General features: G+C 38.6%; 1 long non-coding RNA gene across 1 annotated transcript; it reads right to left on the bottom strand.

Moving 5' to 3' along the window:
• Positions 1-3,701: 3,701 nt before the first annotated feature.
• On the bottom strand, positions 3,702-6,578 carry LOC141813181 (uncharacterized). The gene is made up of 5 exons (XR_012600388.1): positions 6,465-6,578; positions 6,227-6,292; positions 5,342-5,388; positions 4,290-4,365; positions 3,702-3,961 (listed from the first exon to the last, which is right to left on the bottom strand). It is a non-coding gene; the product is annotated as an uncharacterized LOC141813181 (long non-coding RNA).
• Between the last annotated feature and the right edge of the window lie 8,461 nt (positions 6,579-15,039).

Genomic DNA, 15,039 nt, shown 5'->3' with positions numbered 1-15,039 from the left:
CCAAAATGATAGAACAATAAATAATGCAGAGAACCCTACGTTTGACACTTGCCAATTGACATAACCTCACAGGCAATCCCATTGAAACAGCGACTAACACAACAAACATACCATGGAGCAGGAAAAAGGATCGACCTTGGGAAAAATAATAAAAGAGAATAAAGACATAAATCAAATCATCAACCAGACAGCAACGCGGTCCTAAAATCCAGTTAGCAAAGCACAGCTTATGAAGAAAAAGGAAGGGAATTTATGAAAGCAACATTTCTTCTGCCGCAGAACAAAAATCGATGAATTCGGTAAGTCCAGACTCCATGACCACCGGTACCTGTCCGGAGGCAAGGATGACAGGATCTCTCATCGTCTCGGAGGAGATAGGGCACAAGAAATGCTTGGGGACGTCCGCCGGCTCCATCTTTCCCTCCGCCTTCCTCTGGCACGCAAGAACCTCCTTCGAACTCACGCCCCCGCGGAACCTGATGTCCTTGAGGGCGTTGAGCGCCCTGGACGCGTCCCTCAAAAATTCTAAGCTGCAAACCTCCGACTCCAAGATTTGCCTCACCAGCCTCCACAGTTCTTCTTCAACTCCTCGACCCTCGCCGCCGCCGACGCGGGGCCGGTCAACGATTCCACTGCCTCCGAATTCGCCATAGGTGAATTAGGGAGGAGGAGACGCGATCGGTGAATTAGGGGTCTCAGGTTTGTGCTCGACGGGTGCGTTGTGGCGCCCCCCTCGACCATCTTTCTCGGGAGCGACTGCGAGGAAAGGCCAAGGAAACGGATATTCATTTAATTTAATTAAAGGGTGGCTCAGTTACGATGCTCCGCCGGATCAGCTTATGGGCAATCTCATACAAATTACCTGATATACATCACAAATCACTCCCACTAATTTGATCCTTTTACGGTCAAGGGCCCCAATGTGATGGCTCTAAGTTAATTTTATGGATTTTAAATTTAGGGTGGTAAATGAATGACTCGAACTGTCCTACACACAAGGTAGCTAGGGTTTTGCCGTTTTCTAATTAAGCTGGATTGTGATGGCTTAATTTACAATTACAGAGCCAGTTCAGTTAATTGAAGAAGTTGCATGTGTCAGCGGCGTGGTCAACCACTCGAACAAACAACGACGTTTTAGGCCTAAAGGGCACATTTAACTTTTAGAATTTTTCAAAAGACTTATCATATTTTCAAATTTATACTTTTATATATATATATATATATACGGAAAGTTTCTCCTGGGCGACATCTCGTGGGCGTAGCGTGGGCGACGGCTGAGCTGGAAGCCACGTGGAAACCTCGCTGCGCGTGCCGTGGGAAAAAAAGCGCGGCGGCCTCTCTCCTCGCGACATTTTCTCCGCAAACCCTAACCTTTCTCTTCGCCATCTCCTCGAGCGATCTTCTCCGCCGACGCGAACCCTCACCTCGCCTCCCCTCCTGCGTGAACCCTTTCTTCTCCGCGGCGCGCCGCCCTCTCTTTGCCTCCCCTCCTCTCCTCGCGATCCGCCGACGCGAACCCTCACCTCGCTCCCTGCGCCACCCCTCCGCCGGCGCGCCGCCCTCTCTCTGCCTCCCCTCCTCTCCTCGCGCGCGCGACCTCTTCTCCGCCGCCGCGAGCCCTCTCTGCCTCCCCTCCTCTCCTCGCGCGAACCCCTCTTCTCCGCCCCACACAGCAAGCCCTAACCTCTCAGCCCGCTCCCAACCCTGCTCGGGATCTCTCCTGTCACAGCTCCCCTCACGCGCCTGCACTGCTCTCGCTCACCGCCACCAACCTCTGCTCGCCGCCAACCTCTGCTCGTCGCCACTACTAGGGTATGTTTAGGGTTTAAATTCCATTTATTTCAAAATTAATACGACCGCAAACTGGTAGAAGAACACGGATCTCCACAAGACAAACTTTGACTCAACCGTCAACATCAAAAACCATATTCTCTAGACGGGTAAGCCTTTCATCATCACTTGCATCCTTGTCTTCCTCAGAATTAGAAGAAATGTTCACTTGAGCAGATTTTTGAATCCAAGTCATAGCACCATTGAAATAGACAATTTTTGCTAGCTTCAAATGACGAGAACCAAGTTGATCATAGTCTTTTGATAATTATCGTATGGCTCCCACTTTAATATCAACCCCCTGGGATGCTAGAAATTGAGTGATGATGTGACTAAAGGGTATATAGATTTTGCCATGTGTGGGACCGGAGTGATAGATAATTGTCAGCCAGTGTGCCTAGGTTTCATGTCAAGTTGCAGTTTCAGTTGCTGAACCTCTTATGTTTCTGATAACTATGAAAACTGAACTCATCCTAACAATCAGAAACCCTCCACACACCCAAACTTATCAGTTAACTTATGTTCAATTCTCAAGTTTCACAAAAGTATATCCGTTTCAGTATCAGTTTAGGTGTGGCAAGGTTTGGATTTCAGTGTGCCAATTGGAGTTTGGCACGAAGGTCCGATACATTAACAGATTCTATACTTGAAACCCCATATCCTAATTTTCATGTGCCATAAGTCGAACTCCTATTCCTAAGACATGAATCCTTAAGTCTTGCGTGCCAAAGTAAAGAAAACAAACATAGTAACCAAGCACAAGAATCAATCAATGAATTTGAACAATAGGATTTCAATAGGTTCCAGCCAAGTTTCCTTGACCGGAATGTACAAGTATGATTTAGAAACCAAATGCACATCAATTGTACATTGGTATTCCCCATACTTGATTGATATATCGTCAACCTCATTATTCAAGGGATGCATGATACATTTTGAATAATTTGGTTGATCCTAGCATCTCACCCCATTTCTAGCAATACAAAAATATTTTGTTAAACCTTATAGTTTGTGTGAGATGTCCCCAAGTTACCCAAATAATTTAAATGATCATGAAGGATTTTTTAATTAAAGAAAAACCTATGGTGCGGTGCACATTCCCAACTCCCTTCTTAAAAAGCTAAATTCATTTTCGGGGAGTGGTTTAGTGAAAATATCCGCTAGGTTTGACTTTGACTCAACATGTGAGAGTACAATATCGCCCCTAGCAACATGATCTCTAATAAAGTGATGTCTCACTTCAATGTGTTTGGTCCTTGAATGATGGACCGGATTTTTCGTAAGGTTTATGGTGCTTATGTTGTCACACAACACTTGCACACCCTTGTAGGATAATCCATAATCCTCTAACGTGTGTATCATCCACAACAATTGTGATACACTCTCTCCCATAGCAATAAATCACTACTAGAAAAATGTTAATAGACAACGCGGAAAAAGCGTTGTCTTTGTGGGTTAAAAAGCGTTGTAAGAGGCCCTGTTGTAAAAGGGGTCCCTCAACGACAACGCTTTTTAAGCGTTGTCTTTGTTAACATCGACAACACCTTCGCAACGCAGAAAAAGCGTTGTAAATATTACAACATTTTTTACGACGCTTTAAAAACGTTGTTTTTAATAGGTATGACAACACATTTTACAACGGTTAAAAAGCGTTGTAATTTTGTTACAAATTGCTTGGGTTTTGCAACGTTTTTAAAAGCGTTGTCTTTTGATTTTTTTAGCAGTAAATAAGAAATAATATATTTTGTAAATACAAAACCATTTACTACAAAATTTACTAAATCACATACAAAACATACAACTTATATTTACACAAAAATCATTCTTACAGCAGGTTCATAACACAAATTCATAACATACAGCAAGTCGATAACATACAACTTATACAAGTTCATAACACAAATTCAAGTTACAACTTCCAACATAGAAGCTCCATAATTAACAGCAGCAGGTCCATAACAAAGGTTTCAACGCAACAGAATATCCTCCAACAGCAGCAGAAATAGAACAGGTGCATCACAACATTAGCAGCACCAAGTAACAGCAAGTGCATCACCAAGTATGGGCACAACATTAGCATCACCAAGTAACAGCAGCAGAAATAGAACAGGTCCATCTGCCAAATACCAGCCTGCCAAAAGATAATACTAATTCCACATAATGTTAGCCTGCAAAAAGAAAAATATACTTAGTTTTGTTTTCAGTAGCCTTCACATAATCCACATAATGTTAGCATGGACATATACTTACTATTTCCTCAGCTAAGCGTGCATATCCTTTACGTGAAAGCCGATGAGGATATCTGTTTTGTTTTCTTCTCTCTTTTTGTTGGGTACTTAGTTTCTAGTTATTTCAAACACGGGACAAAGAATGTGACAGAAATTATAATGAATCTTACAATGTAGATAAAAAATAGTAAATTATTTCTATCTATTGCAGATAAAACAGTAACATCTTACAAGTGATTCTAACCAAGCAAGCAGACTTCAAAATGGAAGTTCTGTTTGCACATTGTAAACCAGCTTAAGAGAGAACCTGTGAAATAATGAAATCTTAAATTCCAAAAATTTTTTGGAGTAGAAAAAGGAAAAGATTATGCAGAAAGCAGTGGCTTGCTATATTGAGACGTGTATTAGTTCAAAAAAGGATGTATTGTGCAGGTAAAGTTTGATATATACGTGCATCAACCCAACTCTATAGAATCATGAAATAAGCACCTCAAATAGCGATTTATGCTAGTTAGGTATGTGACTCTAAGTTCATCAACATTCTAAACTCAAAAAGAAAAGCAGTCGGGATCACTCCTACTCAATGTGTAGCATATAATATATTTATAAAGAATCAACAAACAGAAATGATATGCATCAAACACCATTTCTATAACAAGAATAAATGTATGTTGTTATGTACAACTTCAAGCTTCACCTCTCCATGAAGTTCATTTTGAGATTGATGTTTGGACCAATTATGAGAAATGCTACTAAACAAGGAAGAAGAAAATATTTCTTAAACCAGTTTACATTCTTAAAAAATTTGCTATTTCAAAAATACATGTTACAAACTCACAAAATCATTGATTGACTATAATAAGAAGCCTCTAGGCAAAGGTATTGTACTGACCAAAAGCACTCCCTTATATGAGTGGCAGAGTAATATATCTACCCCTTTTCTTAAATTGCATCATGCAATACCTCTCTGGAACAGAAAACAGAATACTCTAGAATTGGGTTTGGAACATGGGCGTGACAAACAAAACTCAACTGCCACACACAAACATACACAACTCCAAATATTACAAGTGAAAACTGAAGATCTCAGCCTCCTAGTACTGCTTCATGTTACACAAATGTACCAAAATAAAGCTCCAAATGAATAGATTCATGAAGAGTTATTCAAAGTCATCACCATTTAAAATGGATTAAATACTGACACAACTGCATAATCTATGTGCTTCATCAGAAATAAAAGCCATGGCGAATTGTAAAAAATAATAGGATCCAAACAAACTTACTTGAACTCCCTTTACTTGCATCTGTTGTATGAGTTCAGTAAAAACACCTGGATGAACAAGGTAGTTAGACTAAGAACAGAATATTTGTCATAAACAAACTCAAACATATGTTTCCGCAACTTAATCATTATGCAAAAAATATATATTATCTCTTTTTCAAACTCAAAAGGAAGCACAGAAATTGATTTATAAACTAATGGAGAGTGGTGATTGATATACCTTTAAGTTGTCAAATGGGCTGGTACCCACATGCATGATATAATTCAAATCACACAAGCATGCAACTTAGGTAATTACTGGGTAAATTGTACAGCATATTTGGTAATAAGTCCTTAAATATGAATGTGCACTTTCTATGACCAATAAAGTTGCCCAAAAGAAAGGTTATTGGTTAATCCATGTAATAGACAACCATAATAATTAGTTCACTCTGATTTCCAAGGATGCTCAGAGCATTTCTAGATACTATTAGGTACCCTCCCAAGTTGTCAAATTGAGGACCGTATCATGAATTAATCATTTTGGTGAATTATCAAATAGTGAATCATATTGAACCATGAAATGTAAGGTTCAGATATTATAAGAGATGCCACCAACCATGAAATGTAAGGTCCATAATAATTAGTGCAACCAAGCATGAGAAAGCTAATGCTCTTTACGAGTTAGTTACCTCTGCTTGCGCACCTGCTTAAAATGTTGACTATATGAAAGTTCATGATTAATTAGGGAAAGGGGGACCTTAAAACATCTCAGGTGCTAAAACACACTACCTCCTACTAAATAATCCAATGAACTCAGATATCCAAAAACAGAACAACGTTCAACAATGGCTTGTCCACATAAACTGCTATCAAGTGAGGAAGGTACTGATTGCCGACAACTTACCAAGGTCGGACTCAATCGTGCACCAAGACATCTTGAGAAATCTTTTCTGCTTGCAAAATTGCAACTCTTTGCATTATAGTCATTGCAAAAAAAAAAAAAACGAACTTGTAAGAAATATAAAAACCCCAAGACATTACTAGTGAGTGAACAAGATTAAAAAGGAAAGCTGGAGGTTGAAGAGGACGACGACCGGAGACAGGAAGGATATAAGAAAGGCAAGAGAGAGTGGTGGTAGTACCTGAGAGAAAAGGGGTGTAAGGGGATGAGCTTTAGCCGTCCTCGGATACGATGGAAGGCAGTCGTCAACGGCAGGCGACGGCGGTGGCGATTAGGACGGTGCGACGGCGGTGGCGACTAGGGCTGAAGACGCGAGGAGAAGGGCGCAGAGAATTGCGTCGTAAATATAGAAATTACATTTAAAAAGTTTTTTTTTTAAAAAATAAAAATATTAGATAGAAATATAATGAAGTATTACAGACTATTTCATTAGCAATTAAAATTAAAATTAAAAGGGAAGTTTAATACAAATAAAAGATTAATAAAAAAACAGATCGGGCCAAATGAATAAAAGTATTAAATGAGCGTTTAAAAAAATAAAAAAAACTGTTCAAATTGGTTAAATAATATGTTTATATAATTCTTTTATCAACTTAATTAAATTATTTAAAGTTAATTAAAACTACTACTATAATAATATTATAATCATTCAATAGTTATTATAATATTATAGGAGTCACTAATTGAGTGTAGCCACTAATTAGTTGCTACAATTATATAGAGGCAATTTATCAAAGGGAGTAAGTAGATTTAAAAATTTTTCAAATTACATATTATACTTTCAAAATGACCAAAGAGCACACAAATTTGGATGGTTTTTCTATTCTACCCCTCTCATCAATATTAATTTTACACAGGTTAGTTTTTAATGCATCCGAGCTATATTTGAAACGTTTAAATTTGAAAATAGTTTGGGTGGTTCAAATCCATACAACCTCAACATCGTTCTCCCTTCTTCTCTCAAGGCATGCAAACCTGATCTCTTCTCTGTTAAGTCGTCGAAGATAAAAATTTGGCACTCTATTTTTTAGTCATTGAGATCGTCCTACACTGAAAGCGTTTACAAGTGTCTTCTTGTGTCCCTCTCAGGCAGCAACAACTCACTATACTGACTCACATACTGACCTAGTTCGACTCTCTGCATTCGAGTTTAGATTTTGTTTCCCATCTATACTCTCATTTCAGAATGATATAAGAAGGAGTGATCGATATTTCAGCTTCTGGTTCTTGATCGAGCGGGAGAGGGACGAAAATCACGGACTCGCCCGATAAAATACCTGGATATAAACCCTCTAAACCCTCAATGACAACCCTCAACGACAATACTTTTTAAAAGCGTTGTCTTTGGCAAAAAACCCGCTAAAAGACAACGCTTTCGACAACGGTTTTTTAAAAGTGTTGTGGTTGACCCAAAATAAACGCTAATAGACAACGCTTTCTGAACAAACGTTGTCTTTTAATTTTAAAAGACAACGGTTTTGACTAAAAACGTTGTAAATTGAAAAATCACAACGCTTTTGCTAAAAAACGTTGTCTTTGGGGCGTTGTCTTTGGGGCACATAAATTCCTTCTCTTGTTTGTTTGATTTCAAGTCCAAGGAAGAAGGTCAATTCTCCCACTAGACTCATCTCAAACTCACTCTCCATGTGCCCAATAAACTCATTCAAATAGCCCTTATTGTTAGACCCACAAATTATGTCATCAACATAAACTTGGGCTACAAATATGTTTTCACTATCTCTCCGTAGAAATAGTGTAGGATCTATTTGTCCTCTCACAAACCCTTTTTCGATTAAAAACGTTGACAACCGCTCATACCAAGCACGAGGTACTTGTTTTAGCCCATACAAGGCCTTCTTTAGCTTAAACACGTGGTTTGGAAATTTAGAATTTTCAAACCCCGGCGGTTGTTCAACATAGACCTCTTCTTTGATGAAACCATTTAAGAAGGCTGATTTTACATCCATTTGATAGAGCTTGAAACCTCTATGTGCGGCAAATGCAAGCATCAATCGAATGGACTCTAATCGTGCGCCACGGGAGCATAAGTCTCATCGTAATCAAGGCCTTCAACCTGACTATAGCCCTTGGCTACTAAACGTGCCTTGTTTCTTACGATTTCTCCCTTATGGTTCAATTTATTTTTGAAGACCCATTTTGTTCCAATAATGGTGGTCTTCTTGGGTCTAGGGACTAAATCTCATACTTGGCTTCTCTCGAATTGACTTAACTCATCTTGCATTGCGATAATCCAATCGGGATCATGCAATGCCTCGTCAACTACTCTAGGTTCAATTTCGGAGATCAAAGCGACCTCATTAGCCTCATTTCTAAAGAATGATCTAGTTCTAACCCCATGATGGATATCTCCAACAATTTGGTCTTGGGGATGACTAGAGGCTACCCTAGATTGCCTTGGTGTTGGTGGAGCTTCTTGGATAGTCTCACTAGGCACAGGATCAGGCTGAGGGTCAGGCTGTGTTCCTTGTGACCTAGGCTCATCAATGTCAGAGTCAAGCTCAATATTTCCAACACTTGGACTTTCACCTAATCCTAACCTCCTGAGCTCAAATTGAACTCCTTCTACACCTACTGATTGATCAATTGATTTTGGAATTTCTTCAAATGCCACATCAGATGACTCCTCAACTAATTTTGTTTTCTTGTTGTAAACTCAATACGCTTTGCTGACAAGAGAATACCCGACGAGTATCCCCTCATCAGCTTTCGCGGTGAATTTTCCAAGATGATCCTTGGTGTTTAGAATGAACACCTTACACCCAAACACCCGAAGGTGTCTAACCGTAGGTGGTCTTCCAAACCAAAGTTCATATGGAGTCTTTTCTAGAAATTTATGAATAAGGACTCGGTTTTGCACGTAGCAAGCTGTGTTCACAGCTTCAGCCCATAAGTAACCCGGTAAAGAGTACTCATTAAGCATACTTCGTGCAGCCTCTTGTAAGACTCGGTTCTTCCTCTCTACAACACCATTTTGCTGTGGTGTTCTAGGAGTGGAGAACTCATGTCTATATCCTTTTTCTTGACAAAATTCTAAAAACCTATGGTTTTGAAATTCACCTCCATGATCACTCCTAATTGTTTTGATTGTTGTTGATTTTTCATTTTCAGTTCTTCTACAAAAAGAAATAAAAATGTCTAAAGTTTGATCCTTATATTTTAGAAAATAAGTCCAGGTATATCAGTATCTCCATTGGCATGAGGCCTTTTGGGGAGAGCCCAAGAACAAAGCCATGAGGGTTTAGGCCCAAAGTGGACAATATCATGCCATTGTGGAGATGTGGACATTCTTTAGACACTACAACAAATATGACTTTTCGCAGCGCACAAAAAGTCTATCCGCAGCGCACCTTGCATGCTGCATAACTCCAAGCTGTTGAAAGTCAAGCACTTTTCACAGCGCGCGCCTGCGCGCTGCGGATGCTCTTTTTCGCAGCTCGCACCCGCGCACTGCGGATGCACTTTTCCACAGCGCACAGGCGCACGCTGCGGTTGCGCTTTACAACAGCACGTGGGTGCAAGTTGCAAAAAAGTACATTCAAAGCGCGCCGATGCAAGCTGCGAAAAAGTGCATCTGCAGCATGTGCTCGCGCGCTGCGGAAAAATGCATACGCATTTTTTGCAGGCTACTAAATATTTCTATATACACAAATATAATAAAAATACAAATAATTATAAAATCAGCACGCCCGCCCTTACCAGAGCCTTGACGGACGTTACAGTTAAAAACATTTTCCTTCTTACTTAAAATATCACATACGAAAAATCTAAAACTTTACTGCGGAAACATTATAATGTAATAGAAATTCCATATGTTATCTCTTGAGCATGCATAAATTGTCTAAAATTAAAATTCCTATCTTAACCATAGAGTGTTGTAAGTCTTAAATCGACAATTAAGGAAATACATCCATAAGCATGCAATAATAAAATTCATAGTTCTTTTGTTATGGCGCCACACCACACACATCTTCTTATTCAGCCTTATCCTGCTGCTTTCCCATTTTCAGTGCCCTCGGTTTGGCTCTGCAACATAAGGAAAAAGAAACTATAAGCCAGAGCTTAGTAAATTCCTTTCCTAATCACCAAAACCCGATCATCAAGTAAGTATAGCATTTACATGTAGTCACATTATTCATTTAGTAATGAGTACAAGCATATTTCTTAAATATGGAGTTAGGGCTTCAAGTGTAACGCCCCACAAAAGCCTTCAATATTTTCCTTAAATATTGATAAGTGATGGCTAAGATTATGGAAAATAATTTAGAATAGAAAAGAAATACTAAATGGGCTAAAATGGTTAGAACCTTAATGGGACATTTATCGGATTTATTCTTGATGGGCCTTAAAGGATTTAATTTATGAGGGCTTTGCTAAAAAGAAAAAAAATAGAGATGCCAAGGATTGAACCTTGGACCTAAGGAATAGCAAGGCTTAGAAAGTGCATGAGGTAACCACAAGTTCTAGCAAGAATATCTTAATAGAGGCATGAGGGACAATGTATTAAAGAGTAATGGGACATAGGAGATATCACCCCCCCCCCCCCCCCCCCCCCCCCCCATTTACTATGAAGAAAGGAGTTACAAATACAAATTTGTAACCTCCTTTTCTCTTTACTTCTCTCCCTCACTGAAAATAAAACCCTCTCTTGGATTTTCTTCCTCATCAAGGCACCTATTTATGGGTATTAATGAAGGGAGTTGCAAACTCCACTTGAAACTCCCCTCTCCTCTTTATAAAAAGCTCTTGCTTCACCCAAATCATTCTTATCCCTCTCTTTGCTCCTTGGCCGAGATCCTTGTGAGCTCTCTTTTCCTTGTGGTGTGACCGAGAGGTGTTGGAGACCATCCCACTTTTCTCTCGTTTGCTACCTTGGCCGAGAGGTTTGGAGGCTTCTTCATCCATAAGACTTCAAGGGAAAGAGCTAAGAGGCTTTAGGGGGGAGAACAAGGGGAAGAACCCAAGGATACCAAGGCTTGAACCTCTTGTTTAGGGTATAAGAATATTCTAAACCTATGTAAGTCTCCTCTCACCTGCAATATAATTGTTCTAACGTTTGTATGATATGTATGTATGTATGCTTAAGATATGTGTTGGTATGTATGAAGTTGTGCATGGACAAGTATATATTATAGTATGGGGTTAAATGGAGAACGTAGAACATAGCAAGAGAAAGGGGTTTTATTTGATATAGGTCTTTTGATGTTAATCGATCCCTTGATCGATTAGGGAAACTTGTAATCGATCACTGGATCGATTATAAGTAATCGTAATCGATCTCCTGATCGATTAATAGGTTTAATGAGGAGTGAATTTACGACAACTAATCGATCACTGGATCAATTAAGAAATGTAATCGATCTCCCGATCGATTACCATGCTCTCTGGATAAAGATCACTATATGTAATCGATCTGTGGATCGATTAAGGTGGACACTAATCGATCACTTGATCGATTACGTTGAGTATAATCGATTACTCGATCGATTACCATGCTTACTGAGGGAAAGAGAGTACGGTGTATAATCGGTCTTTTAATCGATTATATGGCTTAAGGAGAAAGGATTACAACGAGTAATCGATCACTCGATCGATAGGGTAAAGAGTAATCGATCTCCTGATCGATTACATGACTTAATAAGAAAATGGATTATGACAATTAATCGATCACTGAATCGATTATTGGAAGGAGTAATCGATCTCTTAATCGATTACATGACATTCTGTGGAAAGAAGTTATGGAGTTCAATCGATCACTACATGGATTTCTAAATGTGGCCAAGTGAAGGAATAAGATGTTGGTTGGATTAAGTTCAATATCCATGATTTAATATGATATGAATGATAGGAAGGTTAAAAGATGATGAAAGGAGGTTTAGGGGATGTCTTATGATCGATGATGAAAAGTTTTAAGATGATATGCTCCATGACTCTATGCCAAGTTAAGATCATGTTCTAAGTAATATCATGATAAAGAATAGTCACCATGATAAGATGTGTTATGCATAAACTAAGAGTAATGAAAGGTTGTTACGTTCAGATTGATGAATATGTGTCTAAGCTATACATGATTAATGAATAATGGAATGTTAGAAAAACATTCACTATGAAAGAAAGGAAATCATGTATGCTATGACTTAAAAGTTATGACGTATGAGCTAAATGAATGTTTAAAGAACATACACTATGAAAAGAAAAGAATGCATGTATGCTATGTTACTTTAATGCATGGTTTGTACCGGACACCGAAGGACGGGGTGAAGGTGGTCCAAGGGATGGGCTCCAATACGCCCCTAGGTCAAAGTATGGGTGAAGACTTAGGTCGAAGGACGGGTGAAGACCTAGTTTCCTAGTGGGTTCGAGATTAGCTACTTCAGATTACAAGGGATCCCTAGGTCGAAGGACGGGGTGAAGACCTAGTATCCTAGTAGTCGAGAGTTGCTACCTCAGATCGATTAGGGATGCGCGCAAAATGATGAATGAATGGGTACAAGCCGGGGGACGCCCAAAATGATGATGAAATGATTATGTTTAATATATGATATGTTTTCAAAATGCATCATAAATGATATACACATGATTTAATGTAATATGAAATTTATGATCATATGCTTATGAAACACTAAGATAAGTTCATGTCTAACATATTTGATTTAACGTTAAGGTTTGATCAAGTATATGCTTTATGTAATGTCATTATGTACGTTTGGTTTTGTGAGTAGGAAAGAAGCTTACTAAGCATTCGTGCTTATAGTCTTACTTTCTTATGTTGCAGATCAAACTAAAGATTTCTAAGGAATGGGAAGCAGCAGGAAGGCAAGTGTGTGTGTGGCAGTGACTTGGCAGAGAACGATCCGATTACCGTTCTAGATTCTGAATCTAATACTTGCATGTTTACTATTTACAGATAAGAATGATATGCTAAGGTTTTTATTAAATGGAATTAGTATACCCAGACATGCATGACTTAGGTTGGAATTAGAAAGGTTTATTGATAAAGTTTGCTATTGCATATGAATACAACAATACATGTATGAAGGTTTTAAGTTTCCGTTGCAATGCTCTTGATTCATATGCTTAAATGTATGAAAGAAAAGAAAACGTAGCATTCACCATCCTATAAGGAAGGTTGGGTCGTTACAATGTGTTAGGGTTCAATTGGTTAGTTTTAAACCATGTTTCATACCCTTGATGTTTCGGCCAAACAAGAAACTTAGGGTTTAATTCATGCTATGAACCTAACTAAGGTTGCAAGATATGAATTATGATGATTAAAGTTTATGTGGTTAAACCTTAACCTAGGTTCGCCTATAGTTAGGTTTCGGCCACATGATGATAACTAAGGAAGAGTTGGGTTTTAAACTCAACTATAGTTACAAACCCTAGTTAATGATGTATCATGATAAGATAATGTATGAAGGCTTATGGTTTAGACTAAGAGCCTAAGAAACCTTATAAGGAATTCGGCTAACCCTAGGGAATTAGGGTTTAGCTGGGTTAGGGTTTCAATTATGGTTAACCATGGTTAGTTGTAGCTAAACATGGGTAGATGTTAAATGAAATGAGTTTATGTAACATGGTAAAGGAAACCAATAAGTTTTGACCAACCGTATGAAATTAAGATTTTGGTTGAATAAGGGTTTCAACAATGTTAACAATGTTAATGTTAAGTGTTATCTCATGCCAAGGCTTAATAATGAGATATATGATATGATGTAACATGCTACATGAAAGGAAATGAAATGAAATGATGCATGAATGTTCATTATGCTATGATAAAGGAATGAAAGGAACATTCATAATGTAAATGAAAAGAAGCATCTACATCATTATTTTACTTTAAAATGCATGGCTTGTACCGGACCCTGAAGGACATATGAGAAGGGGTCCAAGGGATGGGCACCTTAAGAATGCCCCTAGGTCGAAAGACAGAAGACCTAGTAACCGAGTAGTCGAGATTAGCTACCTCGTACTTACTTGGAATGTTGCGCGCAAAGAATGAATGGGTACAAGCCGGGGACCCCAAACAATGTTGATGATTATATTTATCTATTATGATGATATGCTTTCAAAGGCATTTGCAACATGTTTGTATGCATATGATTTGAATGCTAAGGTGAAAGAATGTATGTGCTTTATGCAAAGTTAATGTGCTTCTATGCTTATGCTTATGTTTGCTTATGTGATATGAATGTTATGTGACGATTGGTTTTGTGAGTAGGAAAGGAACTTACTAAGCCTTGTGCTTATAGATTTCTTTTTTATGTTGCAGATCCAAGTAGTAGTCACTAAGCAATGGGAAGCAGCAAGAAAGGGCTGATAGAGATGTGTGTGGTGGTGGCATGGCAGAGATCCTGGCAAATTATTGAATATGACTTTTACATTTGCATGATTGAACGTCTGGATTATTTCTATGTTGAATGTTTATGCTATGCTTAGATGTTTCTAAATAGAACTTAATATCTAGACAATGCATGCACCATAAGTTTTATATCACATATGAAATTCCTGCCATGAATATATGTTTTATATTTCCGCTGCGAAGTTTTATGGATTTTCGTATGTAGTCTCATTATGAATGAATGAAAAAGAGTAACTGTAGCGTCTGTTGTGGGCCCTACCTAAGGGCGGGTGTTACATTATTGAACTGCCGCACCAATCCCATATTATTGTATAGGCTCCTTACCATGAGTGCATTAATCTCCCTGTGTTTAAGATATCATATGTCTGTTAATTAA

This window comes from Curcuma longa, chromosome 1 (assembly GCF_044706935.1).
Source record: "Curcuma longa cultivar G26 ecotype Majalengka, Jawa Barat chromosome 1, ITB_CL_G26_1.1, whole genome shotgun sequence".
Taxonomy (NCBI): Eukaryota; Viridiplantae; Streptophyta; class Magnoliopsida; order Zingiberales; family Zingiberaceae; genus Curcuma; species Curcuma longa.
The sequence above is the reverse complement of the archived record's forward strand: the minus strand, read 5'-3'. Positions and strand labels throughout refer to the sequence as shown.